Source organism: Thamnophis sirtalis, unplaced genomic scaffold, assembly GCF_051295495.1.
Source record: "Thamnophis sirtalis isolate CommonGarterSnake01/CBP01778 unplaced genomic scaffold, rThaSir2_p1.2 scaffold_4, whole genome shotgun sequence".
Taxonomy (NCBI): Eukaryota; Metazoa; Chordata; class Lepidosauria; order Squamata; family Natricidae; genus Thamnophis; species Thamnophis sirtalis.
In genome coordinates this window covers 32,646,648-32,659,716 of record NW_028261384.1, presented here as the reverse complement: position 1 = coordinate 32,659,716, position 13,069 = coordinate 32,646,648, and the positions used below count along the sequence as shown (strand labels likewise).

General features: G+C 38.4%; 1 protein-coding gene across 2 annotated transcripts in view; it reads right to left on the bottom strand.

The window, feature by feature from the left end:
- SDHAF3 (succinate dehydrogenase complex assembly factor 3) overlaps positions 1-13,069 on the bottom strand; it is a 98,959-nt gene that overhangs the window by 48,731 nt on the left and 37,159 nt on the right. The window contains exon 5 of one of the 2 annotated variants that reach the window (XM_087712720.1): positions 8,420-12,417. The exons of the other annotated variant lie outside the window; for it this stretch is intronic. The gene's annotated coding sequence lies outside the window, so the exon portion shown is untranslated. Of the gene's footprint in view, positions 1-8,419; positions 12,418-13,069 lie in introns of those variants that run through there. 2 annotated transcript variants of the gene reach the window in all.

The window sequence follows — 13,069 nt, the reverse complement described above, 5'->3', positions numbered from 1 at the left end:
ATGCTATGGGTTCTTCCTTTTTGAAAGATTGGGTGCATGTGAGAAATAATCTTCTGTGACAACAACACCTCTCCTGTAAGATATCTGGATGGTGCCTTCTCTCCTAAGCTTTAGGTAACCTATTCAGAAGGATATTTTAGGGATTGACAGTTCCCACCAAGGGCTTAAATGTGAGATATTAAAAACAAAATTGGGAAGAGCAAAAACATGCAATAATCTCTCCACTTCCAGGCATCTGAGAAGACACCATCAACATATTGGATGTTGGCTTATCCTTTTTTTGATGTTGCCATTGCTGAAGGAGGGCTCCTGTAGACTTACATGACTACAGGAAGCAAAAGAGAGCTTTTAACCTTCATTTCAGGTCCTTCATTTGCCAAGATGGCAATGGACAAGAACACAAAAGGGATTGATTTTATTTTTATTAAATCAAGTTCTTTGGGTAAGAAAAGGAAGTGAAGAGAAACTGGTCTGTTTGAATTTTGGAATATTAGTAATAATTTTAGATAATGCCGTTAAAAATAATGTCCATAGAAGTCCATAGAAGTCACAGGGGATATTGGGAATTTTGCCATGGTTTAATGGTAGCAAGTATGAGTAATTGATCAATGTCATACTAGGAACAGGATGGTCTAAAACAAGCATTTGCTTAGTTAGGAAAGCTTATTGAATGGTTTGGAACTGGCCACTCTTTCTTAGCCTAACCAATCTTACATGTCTGTTATTGTGTGTTGTGCATAGTATATTGCCTTGAACCTCTGAAGGAAAAGTGGGGTACAAATATAGAAACAGACAAGAAAATATTGAATACTATTCTCTGAATATGCTAGATATGAGGTGACTGGATTCACCAAATACAGAACAGTATTAAGAACTTTTGAAATACAGCCACGTTTTCATGAAGGCAGTTCATAAATTAGTAAAACTTATTTAATCTTACTGTGTTCAGTTTATCAACAAGTAGATTAGTGGACTAATCAGTGTTTATATATAGCCCAGAAAGATGCTTCTGCATAATGCACCGGTAAAAACAGGACAACCTGACCCAAGCCCTCAATAACAATTATTTTTCACATTTATATAGGGCCTCTTATTTTAAAGTACTGAACAGAAATTAAAAGCGGGAAGAATATTTGCCCCTAATATGCTCTAATAAAGTAATACAAAAAGAGAAATAGATTGCTGCAGAAAAAATAATGTGTATCTTAGTCATCTATTTTTAAAGTTATATAGTGCCCTTGTGATAATTGCCAATTACAGGGAAGAGAACATTTAAATGACATCTGACATCTTTTTTAGTTGTTTATTTTAGATTACTGAATGGAAAATATAAATCTACTATTGCTAATCAATCGTGAAAACACAAAAATATATAGAAGTTAATGAAAAACAAATGTTTCTTGAGAGATTGTTTCCCAATTGGTGGATATCAAATAGCTCGGTACTCGAGCAATGCAAGCAAGAAAGCAAATCTAACCATAAGGGGAACTGTAGAAGTTTTTAATACTCTCACTAGTGCAAATGCAGAAACTGGAAACTACTATTCCATACATGCTATTTGAGCCAAAGCACTGCTCAAATAAGTAGTAATTTACCTTTGTTATTTTCACAGCTACTATCATTCAAGAAAAACTAAGATTATTCTATTCCTTTCTTGATCAAACTTTAGGGTTTGCTTTTTCCATATTTTTAAAGGTGGGACTCCAATACTTACATTATCTTCCTGAAGCTTCTTGACATCAAAAGATCATATTTTATTTTACTAACAAGTCCAACAGGTTTTTCAGAGTTCTTCAATGGGAAAATAGCCAAGAATTAGTAAAGTATTTTTTTTAAGATTAAGATAGCAAAAGGATCAAATTGAACTAGTTGCTGTTGACTCCTCACCTGAATCTGGTAGAGATGAAGATAAAGATCAGAAAGCATAATCTATCATAATGTGGGTAACTATAGTGGTTGATCTTTGCTACCTCTATTCTACAGATGCTATGTTAATGAGGCAGATTGGACCTGACATTAGTAAAGAGTGAAAGATGAAAATGTTATTTTCCTACTGAATTTCCAAAGCATGTCCTGAGATATTCAAAGATTACCAATTGGTAATAATGGACTGCAAAGTACATTCAAGATGTAATCAAAACTGGAGTGTAGGCACCAAACTAACTTGAAAGGTCATTTAAAATTGGATTTATCTCTTCTGTATGTGTAGCTAATAAACTAGTGAATCTGAGAAAATGTTAGTGAAGTTTATAAAAACTAAAATGCAGCTGGTGTCTTTGCTGAGGAAAAATTGTGATTTACACTGTCTACCCTTGCTAAGAAATAATAGGAGAAATACAGAGAAAAATGAGAAGTCATAACTAACTCAATGGCGTAGACTCTGCACCCTACCTTTCTCTCTGTAACAGTTGAATGGAATGGCTGTTAATAGGCAACCATTTGGGGAGTCATTCTGAGTGGCTGACGAAGGACTGTCATAGCAAATCCATTTAAACTGGTGCAATGTCAGAGGCCAGTAGCTCTGTCTGAATGGCTCTCGGTCAGGTAGCATTTAACAATCTAGCTCAGGTCAGACAGTTTGGCATTACGATGGTATTGCAGGAAAACTGCTATAAATTGACTCCGTCAAAGGATTGATGTAATACAAAATGTGGTATTATCTTTCATTTTTTCTACAAAGAAATAACCTGAATACCCATAAATCTTTTGGGTGGGCTATAAAACCAGTTTCACATCACTATAATTATTTTAAATAATTGATTTTCTTTCCTTTTTCTTTAAAAATGAATTAACACAATCAAACCATCAAGTAAATTTTCATGTGTGGCATAATACTTTGATAAATATGCTGTTAGCTTGCTTTGAAAGATAAATGGAAGACTTGACAATTATTATGGGCCAAACATTTTTTCAGGGGAAGTATATTTTGTGATGTCAAGGAATCACAAAATAGTGGGTTTCAGTCAATGGAATTATTTTATTTCACTTTGTTGAGTTTGTTACAATGTTAGTAAATGAGCTATTAAAATATTTATCATGCATTATAATGGAGCCAGTTTGGTGTGGTGATTAAGGCATCAGATGAGAATCTAGGACACCATGGGCTCTAGTCTCACCTTAGGCACAAAGCCAGCTGGGTGTCCTTGGGCCAATCACTTTCCCTTGCCCTAGAGAGGAAGCAGTGGTTTGTCTGGAAGTTTGTCTAAGCAGTTTCAGAAAATCTGATACAATTAAATGGAAGGAAAAAATATTGAGCAGTATAATGATTTAATAAAATGACATGGCATAAACCAACATAATTATTACATCTATGTCTACATAAGATCAAACTACCGTTGCCTACTGATGAAAGAATAGACTAAACCCTGGAGAAGCATTAATTACTGCATTGATATTAATTGGGTCCATGTTAATAAAAGAAAATGAAACTATCTCTCCCTGTGGAAGCATGTGACTTACACTTATAGATTGATTAGATATTGTATAGTTTATATTTTGCATATGAGCTACCAGTTCTATAACTATTAAGACATAGCATGGAGGCTGTGATTGTCACAGGATTAAACTACATGTTAATTAAATATATAACATGTAGCTACACTAGTATTTTTAAATTAACAATCAGTGTGGCAGAGCCAACCTAAATCATTACATTACTTTAATATGACTTTCTAAATTTTTAGTACATCACCTCATAAATCAGGAAAACCCAATATGCTGGATGATACCCAATCATATCTTTTGAACTCAGATTGCTCAAATAACACTCTTAAGGTCCTACTCCAGTGCTTAGAGACTACACAGGGCAGAATGGATAGTAATTGACTCTGACTTAGTCCTACTTAGATTAAATGGTTTTGGGTGTTAGAGTCCCATTGATTGGGGGATTTTCTATTCTTAATTTTAGATAAAGTAATACATCCCAAGAGTGGTTAGTTACGTAGTGTATGATGAGAACATGACAAAAGATAAATAAGCATATACACACAATCCATGTAATTATATACAAAACGTCTATGGGATATGGCTCATAACTGGATGCCCAATTCAATTTCCTAGGCAATCATCTCTGGCATAGCTTCATGCAGATCTTCTAGAGAATGCACATTGTGTGTGCATATCTTGCCCAATATGTTTGCATATCAACACCACAACCTCAGCAAGGGGAATCTTTCCAACCCCACTGATACAGGGTAGAGGCACGTCTTCCAGTGTCACATCTAATTTTGCTCAATTGTGTCCAGACAGAGCAAGACAGGTTAAAACCAGATGGTTTGGTAGAGGCAGTGGTGGGATTCAGCCAGTTTGCATCATTTCGGGAGAACCGGTTGTTAACTTTCTGAGCACTTGGTGAACTGGTTGTTGGAAGAAATGATGTGGGCAGAGAACTGGTTGTTAAATTATTTGAATCTCACTATTGGGATCACTAACGACTAGGCCACAAGAAGGTACGTTGGACCATTCTTCTCTCCAGGCATTCTTGGGGTTAAACTGAGCAGATATTAAGTGAATAGCTGTTTTCCATGCTGGCCTATGGAATTTCAATCTTGTAGTGGACTGTGCATTGTGCTGGTGAATAGGGAGAACCTTGATGTTCAGCATCCTTGACCATAGCTGAATGAGAGTTTGTTGTCTTCTAAGGTAGGGTGGTATGACATTGCTAAGAACTGAAGAGGGGTGGGATGTAATACAGGGCGGGGCATAACCTTTTCCTAGGGGGTCACAGCAACACTTGTAATAACAACACAAATAATTCATACACCATTTGAAAGCCCATCAAAAACTGAGTTTATTGACATGATTTAATAGTCAGTATGACCACCATTAGCCCTTCGAACAGCATTCAAACGAGGTGCCTCTCGAAAGGCAATGCATTTTATTCTGTCAATGATCCTTTGTTCTTCCGAATCGAATTTTCCAGCCATTCTTAAAGCAAATTTAACATTTAATAGCTCATTCAATTCAGTTTTTTATGGGCTTTAAAATGAGGTGTCGCGGAAGTTGTAAACTGCTGTCGATCTTGCTGTGACCCCCTAGGAAAAGGTTATGCCCTGCCCTAGAATTGCAAAATAATGACTGTTTGAAGATTTGTTGTGTTCTTATCCACCTCGTTTGAATGCTGTTCGAAGGGCTAATGGTGGTCATACTGACTATTAAATCGTGTCAATAAACTCAGTTTTTGATGGGCTTTCGAATGGTGTATGAATTATTTGTGTTGTTATTACAAGTGTTGCTGTGACCCCCTAGGAAAAGGTTATGCCCCGCCCTGTATACCAGAAATGGTATGCAATATCTAGTGGAAATGGACCTCTTAGGTGTGGATGCTATTAAGCCACACACTGGCACAATATTCAGCTGTGAAATAAACCAAAGCCAAGACTGTTATTTGTAGTAGAGTGTTAGCATCAGCACCCCAGAATGTTCCAGGCAGTCTGTTCAGTAAAGTTCACTTTTCAATTGTGCAGATGTTTTTTTCCAGGTTTCGGAAAGTTAATGATGGTGTGCAACCTAGGGATCTTCTTGGGCGCAGAGCTCCTGATCCATGTATACCAACTGCATCCTTTCCTGGACCAGAGGCTCTTCAGAATCTCTCATGCCCTAGTCACATCAAGGTTGGTTATTGCAATGTGCTTTGCACAAGGCTATTGTGATGATCACTCTGAAGGAGGTTTCTGAGTGTATTTCAAAACACTAGTCACCTATAAATCCTATATGGCATAGGTCCAAATTACTGCCTATGTTTGATGGTTTCAGCTCAGCTGGTATGAATAAAAAGTGAAATCTGATCCATTCTTATGAAAGTGTCTTCTACCAGGATCCAGAAAGTATGGCACCTTTGTTATGGCACCTATATTTTGTAATTGGATCCCTCATAATATCTTCTAAGAATCTTTGAAGAACAGGCCTTGGGTTGATGGGGACAGAGTACCTTATTGGGTATGTGTCTCTGCAGTGTATGCATTTGTGCTGAATGGCCAAATCCCATCTTGTTTAAATACTTTGTGCTTGTTTTCTGATACATTGGTAGCTGCCAGAGTTAGTTTAAATTAAATATCTGAATTGCATTGTGGAAATTAATTCCTCTTTGCTTCAATGTAAGCTCTTTTTAATGGCACTTGTGCCAAAGATATAAAATTTCAAGGTTTTGTTAAACATCTAGAATCCATCACTGTTGGCCAAATTCTCTCATAGTTCTTTTAGCAACTTTTGGAGAGCCACAGGCCTTGAGCCCTAGCCTAAGGAGATCTCATCTCCAGTACGTATGTTTGAATATGACAAAAGAAAACATGGATATATCACTTGCTATGTATAAAAGATAACATTATAAAAGTTACTCTGCATTATAGATTCAGAAAAATGATATATGAGAAGTACAGAAAATGGGAAAAGGAATACAAATCACAGACCAAAAGTATCACACTGCAAGTTATCATCATGACAAAAAGCACACCAACTCATATCCGATGTAATTTATTTTGTTCAGTTTGTTTTCAGAACATCAAGAGAGTTCATATCGTCTCATTTTGTTAGTTTTAAAAATGTCAACAAGACCTTCTGATCTGTTAGTGTATGGTGCTGGTGAACTCACTAAGAACTAATGAAAAAATAATATGTTCCCATTTCCCCTAATTTTAGAAAAGCAAAGAATGCCCGAAAGAATGATTAATGCATAAATAGTCTCTAAGTGAAATTGGTTATGTATTACTTGGCACAAAGGACTTTTATGGAAAACACTTTTATGCACAATCTTTCTATCTGGGAAAACATTTTGTTTTTCAAATTATAAAATATGGTTCTCGGAGATGACATACTCCCTACATATGACCTTGGAAAAGACACACTGTCTGGATACAAAATAATGAATATATAAAAGCACTAATAAATGTATCCATCATGAATAAGTGTATCCATCATGGATCATTGATTAAGTCTTCAGAAAACTATTGTGTATGCCATCTTTGTTGGCATTCATCTTTCCATCACCATGAATCTTATCCCATTTGCTTCTTCCATAGTATATCTAGAATTCCAGATGGGCAATTTAAATATGAAGACAAAATAGAGTATGTGATTAATACAATGCATAGATTGGACCAGAGTAGGAGGAGTTATGAACACCTGGGATGCCTGAACCCTCTCCTTATGTCTATTTGTTTTGACAAGTGTCAGAGCAGTAATAGGGTGTCGAGACAAAAATTTCTTTTAGATTCATAGACAATGAGCAAGTCCTAAAGCTGTTCAAGTTACAAATCCCTTGCACCCCTAACCCGTTAGAAAAAAAACCCAGGGGTGTTCAAACTTGACAGCTTTAAGACTTGTGGACTTCAACTCCCAGAATCCTTCCTCCAGGAAATCTGGCATTTGAAGTGTGCAACCTCTCTTTCAATCTTCCACCTGTGGAGGATGTGCAGTAGTCCTCCTGGAGGAGCAGGTCTCTGAATAGTGCGAAGGCTGAGGAAAGGGAGAGGGGAGCTGCTCTTTTTTACGCTTCTCGGCCCAAAACAAAGCAGTAGGGAGGAAGGAGTCTCTGGTGGCTGCAGCAGTAGAAGAAGCAGTGGTGGTGGCTGAAACACAGTCCCAGACAGTCAGTTCCAGTTTTCCCTTCCCTGAGCATGTCCCTTTGCTGCTGCCGCCGCTTTTGGTGAATCCAGCCTGGTGGTGATGGCAAGAAGTGGCTGCCAGCAATGCTCTCAGCGATGGTAAGAGCCCTGCCACTGAGCCGGATTCACCAAGTGCAGTGGCAGAAACAATAGGACATGCTCAGGGAAGGAAGAGCCGAAAGTGACTGCCCAGGACTGTGTTTCAGCCACAACCACCGCCGCTTCTGCTGCTGCAGCAGCCACCAGAAACTCCTTCCTTGCTACCACTTTGTTTCAGGCTGAGAAGTGACGCCTGTGAGGGGCTTTCCCCACATGGTACCTGAGGGTGTCTCGCTGCGGCTCTTGGAGGAAGGAGGTAGGGATGCTGCTTGGCACTCCCCCCTCACCTCTTTCCTGGCCAGCCACCCAGATAAGCAGGAATGGTGGGGCTGAAGCCAACGGGCGCAGGGGCAGTGGTGGCAAATGGTAAAGGAAGCAAGTTGCTTGTCAAAGAGAATGAAGTGGCGGGAGAGGGCTTTTTCAGAAGAGCCCAGGCCAGAACAGTGTTGAAACCTGGGCTTGTCTGAATAAGTCTCCCTCCCGCCAGCTTCCTTCTCTTTGAGAAGCGGTTTGCAAAGTCCCAGCTTTGCAAGTTGTATGTCAAAGGGAAGGAAGTGCGGGCTTCTTCCAACAGCCAAATCCTCTGCTCCTGTTCCTTCCTTGGCTGTTCCAAGAAGTCCATGCCTGCTTCCTTCTCTTTGATAGCCGCCTTGTTTCTAATGGGGTGGGGGGAAATCCATGCATTAAAGGGAAGAGAAGGCCGAGCTTTTGCTAGAGACTGCCTTTCCTCCCTCTCTAACACATGGATTTCTCTGCACCCCATTGGAAACAAGGCAGCTGTCAAAGAGAAGGAAGCACATGCGGGCTTCTTCCAACAGCCAAGTCCTCCATTCCAGCAAAGGAAGTGGATTGGGTGGGGCAAGCATGGTGCGGACAGGCGGAGTGAGAGAGAGAGAGAGACAGAGAAAGAGAGGTGACCAGGTGTGGGGAGCAAGAGGGGGAGCAGGCCAGGGCAGGGACCGTACCAGTATGGGCCTCTGGGAGCCCCAGTACGGAAACAGACACCCAATTTCCGCCACCGATATGCACCTACCAGGCATACCGGTTGAAACCCACCTCTGGATTGCTAAGCAAAAAATGAAAATATGAAATTCCAGATCAGACTCTTTAAACATTAACTGGATGAAATTATATTATATTAAAATTTAACAAATGTATGTATAAATATAATTAAGGTGGTGTTCTTTTCTATAACAGTATATTTTTGACATTGGAACATGTGCAGAGGCAAAAAATATTCCAGGTTTCTGTGTGACATTTCTATGAATGACTACATTCTCTTGATGTTTCCATTAGAAATGGCTGTACTATATTGAAGTTAAAGTGAGTGACAAAATTCATGGGAAACTTCACCTCCTACTTGGTAACAGTTTGTGGTTGCTCAGCAACCAGTGGGAGAAATGTTAAATCTTCAAAACAAGCACATATCTTTAATACATAGAAGATCAGTTTGGTGTCAAAGGCCTCTCACATATTCCTTTTGAGGAGGCAAGGATACTCTTATTTTTCCTTTACATTGCCATGATGTTTGCTCAGATTATCTCGGCTTGTCACACAAATACCCACCAGGTTTGCAAATTTCCTTGCTACTTCACTTTGAATGCTGAAAATATGTAAAGATGTGCTATGCATTTCAAGGTCAAAAGGACTCAGTCCCAAAGCATCCTTGGAACAGAATAGCAACAAGATAGCTAAGAGTGAAGATTTTTCATCTCAAAATATTTTGCAAAGTTTTAAAAATATGTACTTGCATACAATCTTTCAGCATTCATATTAATCTGAACTATTCTGAGGAATTTTTTGTATTTTCACAACAATCTGTAATTAATTTGTGTGAAATTAATATTTTAGTCCTTTGTTCAATTACTGTAGTGATAGCTATGGTGGAAGCATCATACCCAGTTATTGTTAGAATATTTAGCCAAAGATATTGAAAATTTCAGAATAACTCAGCTAAGAACTTGGCTAATTCCAGGTTAAGTCCGGGCTCTTTAACATGCCTTGACCCCAGCTACAAAAGTATTGTTACTACCACCCTGTTCATTTTCTGACTTAAAGTTATCCATTAGGCATGACAGTGACATGACAGCTGTTTCTATGGTCCCCATTTCATATATAGGAACAATAATATATATGAATTCAGACACCAAGCTCAGGGCACTTGCTGCCTTACTTAGCAGCCTCATGAAATAGATAGATGAGAGATGATGAGAGGGAGAGAAGGAGGGAGGGAGAGAGAGGGGGGAGGGAGGGAGGGAGAAGGAACTGAGAGAGAGACAGAGACAGACAACATAGAAGAAATGAGACAGGAAAAGTCAGAATAGGATAGGATGAAATAATAATATATAATATATATGCCATTTGTCTTCTATTTTCCCTACAACAATAATGGGGAGGAGTGGGCTGAAAAAGAATAACTTGCCAAGTCACCAGTCAGCTTCCATACCTAAGATGAGACTAGAATTCATGGTCTCCTGGTTTCTATGCCAGCAACATAACCAAGTCTACAAACTAAGTCTTGTTATTTAATTACAAAATTAATCCATTTCAGCATATTTCAGGAACACATTTAAAGTACGAAGATCTGGGGAGATTTATACTTTTATTAACTAAAAAATCCCAGGAAAACACATTTGGCACTATACAGAAAAGTGTTACAGACGCTGAGATTGTTTAATTTAATGTATTGTTTTAATTCTGAAGATATCCAACTCCATAACTGTGGCCAGTTTAGAATTAAAAACTAATTTAAAAGAAACAACATATCTCAAAGAAAGATAATACAATAGACCGTAACACCGGTCCATAATACAAAAAGATAAAATACTGTCACAGGGCTTGTGAGAAAGTCAGAAAGTTAAAAATTTGTGAAAAATCAGCTAGGTGGGTAGTGTAGGTAGCCATACAGAGGTCCTTGGAGAAGACTTTCAGAAGCCATTAGATGCAAAAGCATCTTAGACCAAAGGACGCAGTAAATTATTGGCTGGCTGACATCCTGGGGTACAAGAGGCAGTGAAATGAAAACATAGGCAGATTTGCAAGATTCTGTTACGGATAATCCTTTTTTATCTAGTGGCAACTAGGTGATTAAGAGAAGTGGTCACTAAGTAAACTACAACTTAGCTTAAGAGCTGTGGTGGCCCAGTGGTTAGAACACAGTACTGCAGGCTACTTCTGCTGACTGCTGACTGTTGGGAGTTCAGCAGTTGGATAGCAATATAGCAATAGCAGTAGACTTATATACCGCTTCATAGGCCTTTCAGGCCTCTCTAAGCGGTTTACAGAGTCAGCATATTGCCCCCAACAATCTGGGTCCTCATTTTACCCACCTCGGAAGGATGGAAGGCTGAGTCAACCCTGAGCCGGTGAGATTTGAACCGCTGACCTGCTGATCTAGCAGTAGCCTGCAGTGCTGCATTTAACCACTGCGCCACCTTGGCTCTTGGATTGTCATTGGCTCATGGTTAACTCAGGCTTCCATTCTTCAAGGATCAATAAAATTATGATTCAGATTGCTGAGGACAATAGGCTGACTCTGTAAACCGCTTAGAGAGGGTTGTAAAGCACTGTGAAGCAGTATATGTCTAAGTGCTATTGCTATTAACTTATGGTCTTATTTTCAAGGTTTTTTCTTAATTATTTTTTTCACCACCATAGTAACTGTTCACAGTTGCTAAATGAAGTTATCTATTACTATAAAGTATCTCAATAAAGGACAATCCTGTAGAGTCGGTTCTCTTATCTTGTCTACCTTGCAGTGCAGAAAACAAGAAAGGCATTATAAGAAAGCAATTAGGTCTGAAATCTGGAATTGGTCAAAAGTTTAAAAGGAACAGATGTGGATTAGCTCATTTATTCATTCCAAAATTAGTTTATTTTAGGTAAGCAGATTCATAATGTAGCCAGAGAAACCTCCACTTTGGGCTTTGATTATGTTTTTCTGACTGGGCAGGGTTATTCCAGGAAATAGATAAAAAGTTTGGGCAGCCTTTCTAAGAATTCTTTATGATTATTATGACATTTCAAAAGTCCCACTCATTCCCTTTATTAGGTACATTGCTTTATTATAATCAAGCTATATTTTTATGATTACTTGTACTTTTCAAGCTTATTATTTTAAAAGCGCACAGCCCCACGCACACTAAAACCCATACCTGGAAGATGTAACTGCCTTTATACTAAATTATAAACCTTTTTGAATTTTCCATTTAATATACTGAATAGGAAGGTAATTAAATGAATTCAGCAATAGATCATGAGCCATGGGGTGAGGGGGAGATTAATGGAAAACTGGGAGTTCGTCCTATTCTACTACTCTTCTTAAATTTCCTCCTAAAGCAAGGATTCTGCAGGAAGAAAACCTGAGGGTATCAAAGTAATGGGGAGGAGGAAGATTGTGAGAAAAGCAGGATACAAGGGTATAGAATCTTAAAAGAAAACAGCAAACCAACTTTGCACTGGGGCTGGAAACAAAGAGGAGACCAATACATTTGTCCAAATCAAAGATTCATGAGAATATTATTATTCCAAGTCTGTCAATAAATGGACTGTCCCATTATTAATGACTGAATTTAATATATACCAGTATGTCCTTTTTGGAGTGCAGTGGAGAAAATAAATTTCCTCTTTACATAACAGCAATGGTCATACTGTGTTCTTGTGTGTTTGATCATTGGTTCGTCAGCCTGAAGCTTTGATTTGCATTCCAGTAAGCAATCTATGGATTGAAATGAATAAATTGTGGTCTGGATACAATTAACAGCTGCCTAAATAAATATCCTGTGGTTGGTTAGTTTCTGTTTCAGTTTTTTGCTAAAATAAGGGCTTAACGCCAGGATTAATATAGTCATTTATTTTTTAAATTCCCACCATTAACCCAAAAGGACCAGTATTTCAGCTCTACCTACTAAAGTTATAAAGCCTGCAACCATTCTCCCTTAACAGAAATGCTGCCTATCCCATCCTAAAATAAATACAGGTAATTCAACATACAGCTTGTAAGATGAAATTCTAAACTAAATTTACAAACTACTTCTTTCTGTTGTATATACTGCAGTAATTTGGTATTGATGCCTAAGAAACATAATGATCTTTCTCAAGTTGAGGAAATAGGGTACCTGTATCCTGCTTAGCTACCTGGTAAATAATAATAAAATCCCACTAAAAATGGCAAATACCATATTTTTCAGAGTACAAGACGCACCAGAGTATAAGACGCACCAAGGTTTTGAAGAGGCAATATTTTAAAAAAGTAGGTAGGTAGATAGAAGGAGAGAGAGAGAGGAATACAATAGGTAGGTAGAAAGAGCGAGAGAGAGAGTGGGTAGGTAGGTAGTAGGTAGGTAGAGGAGAGAAGGTAGGTAGGGAGT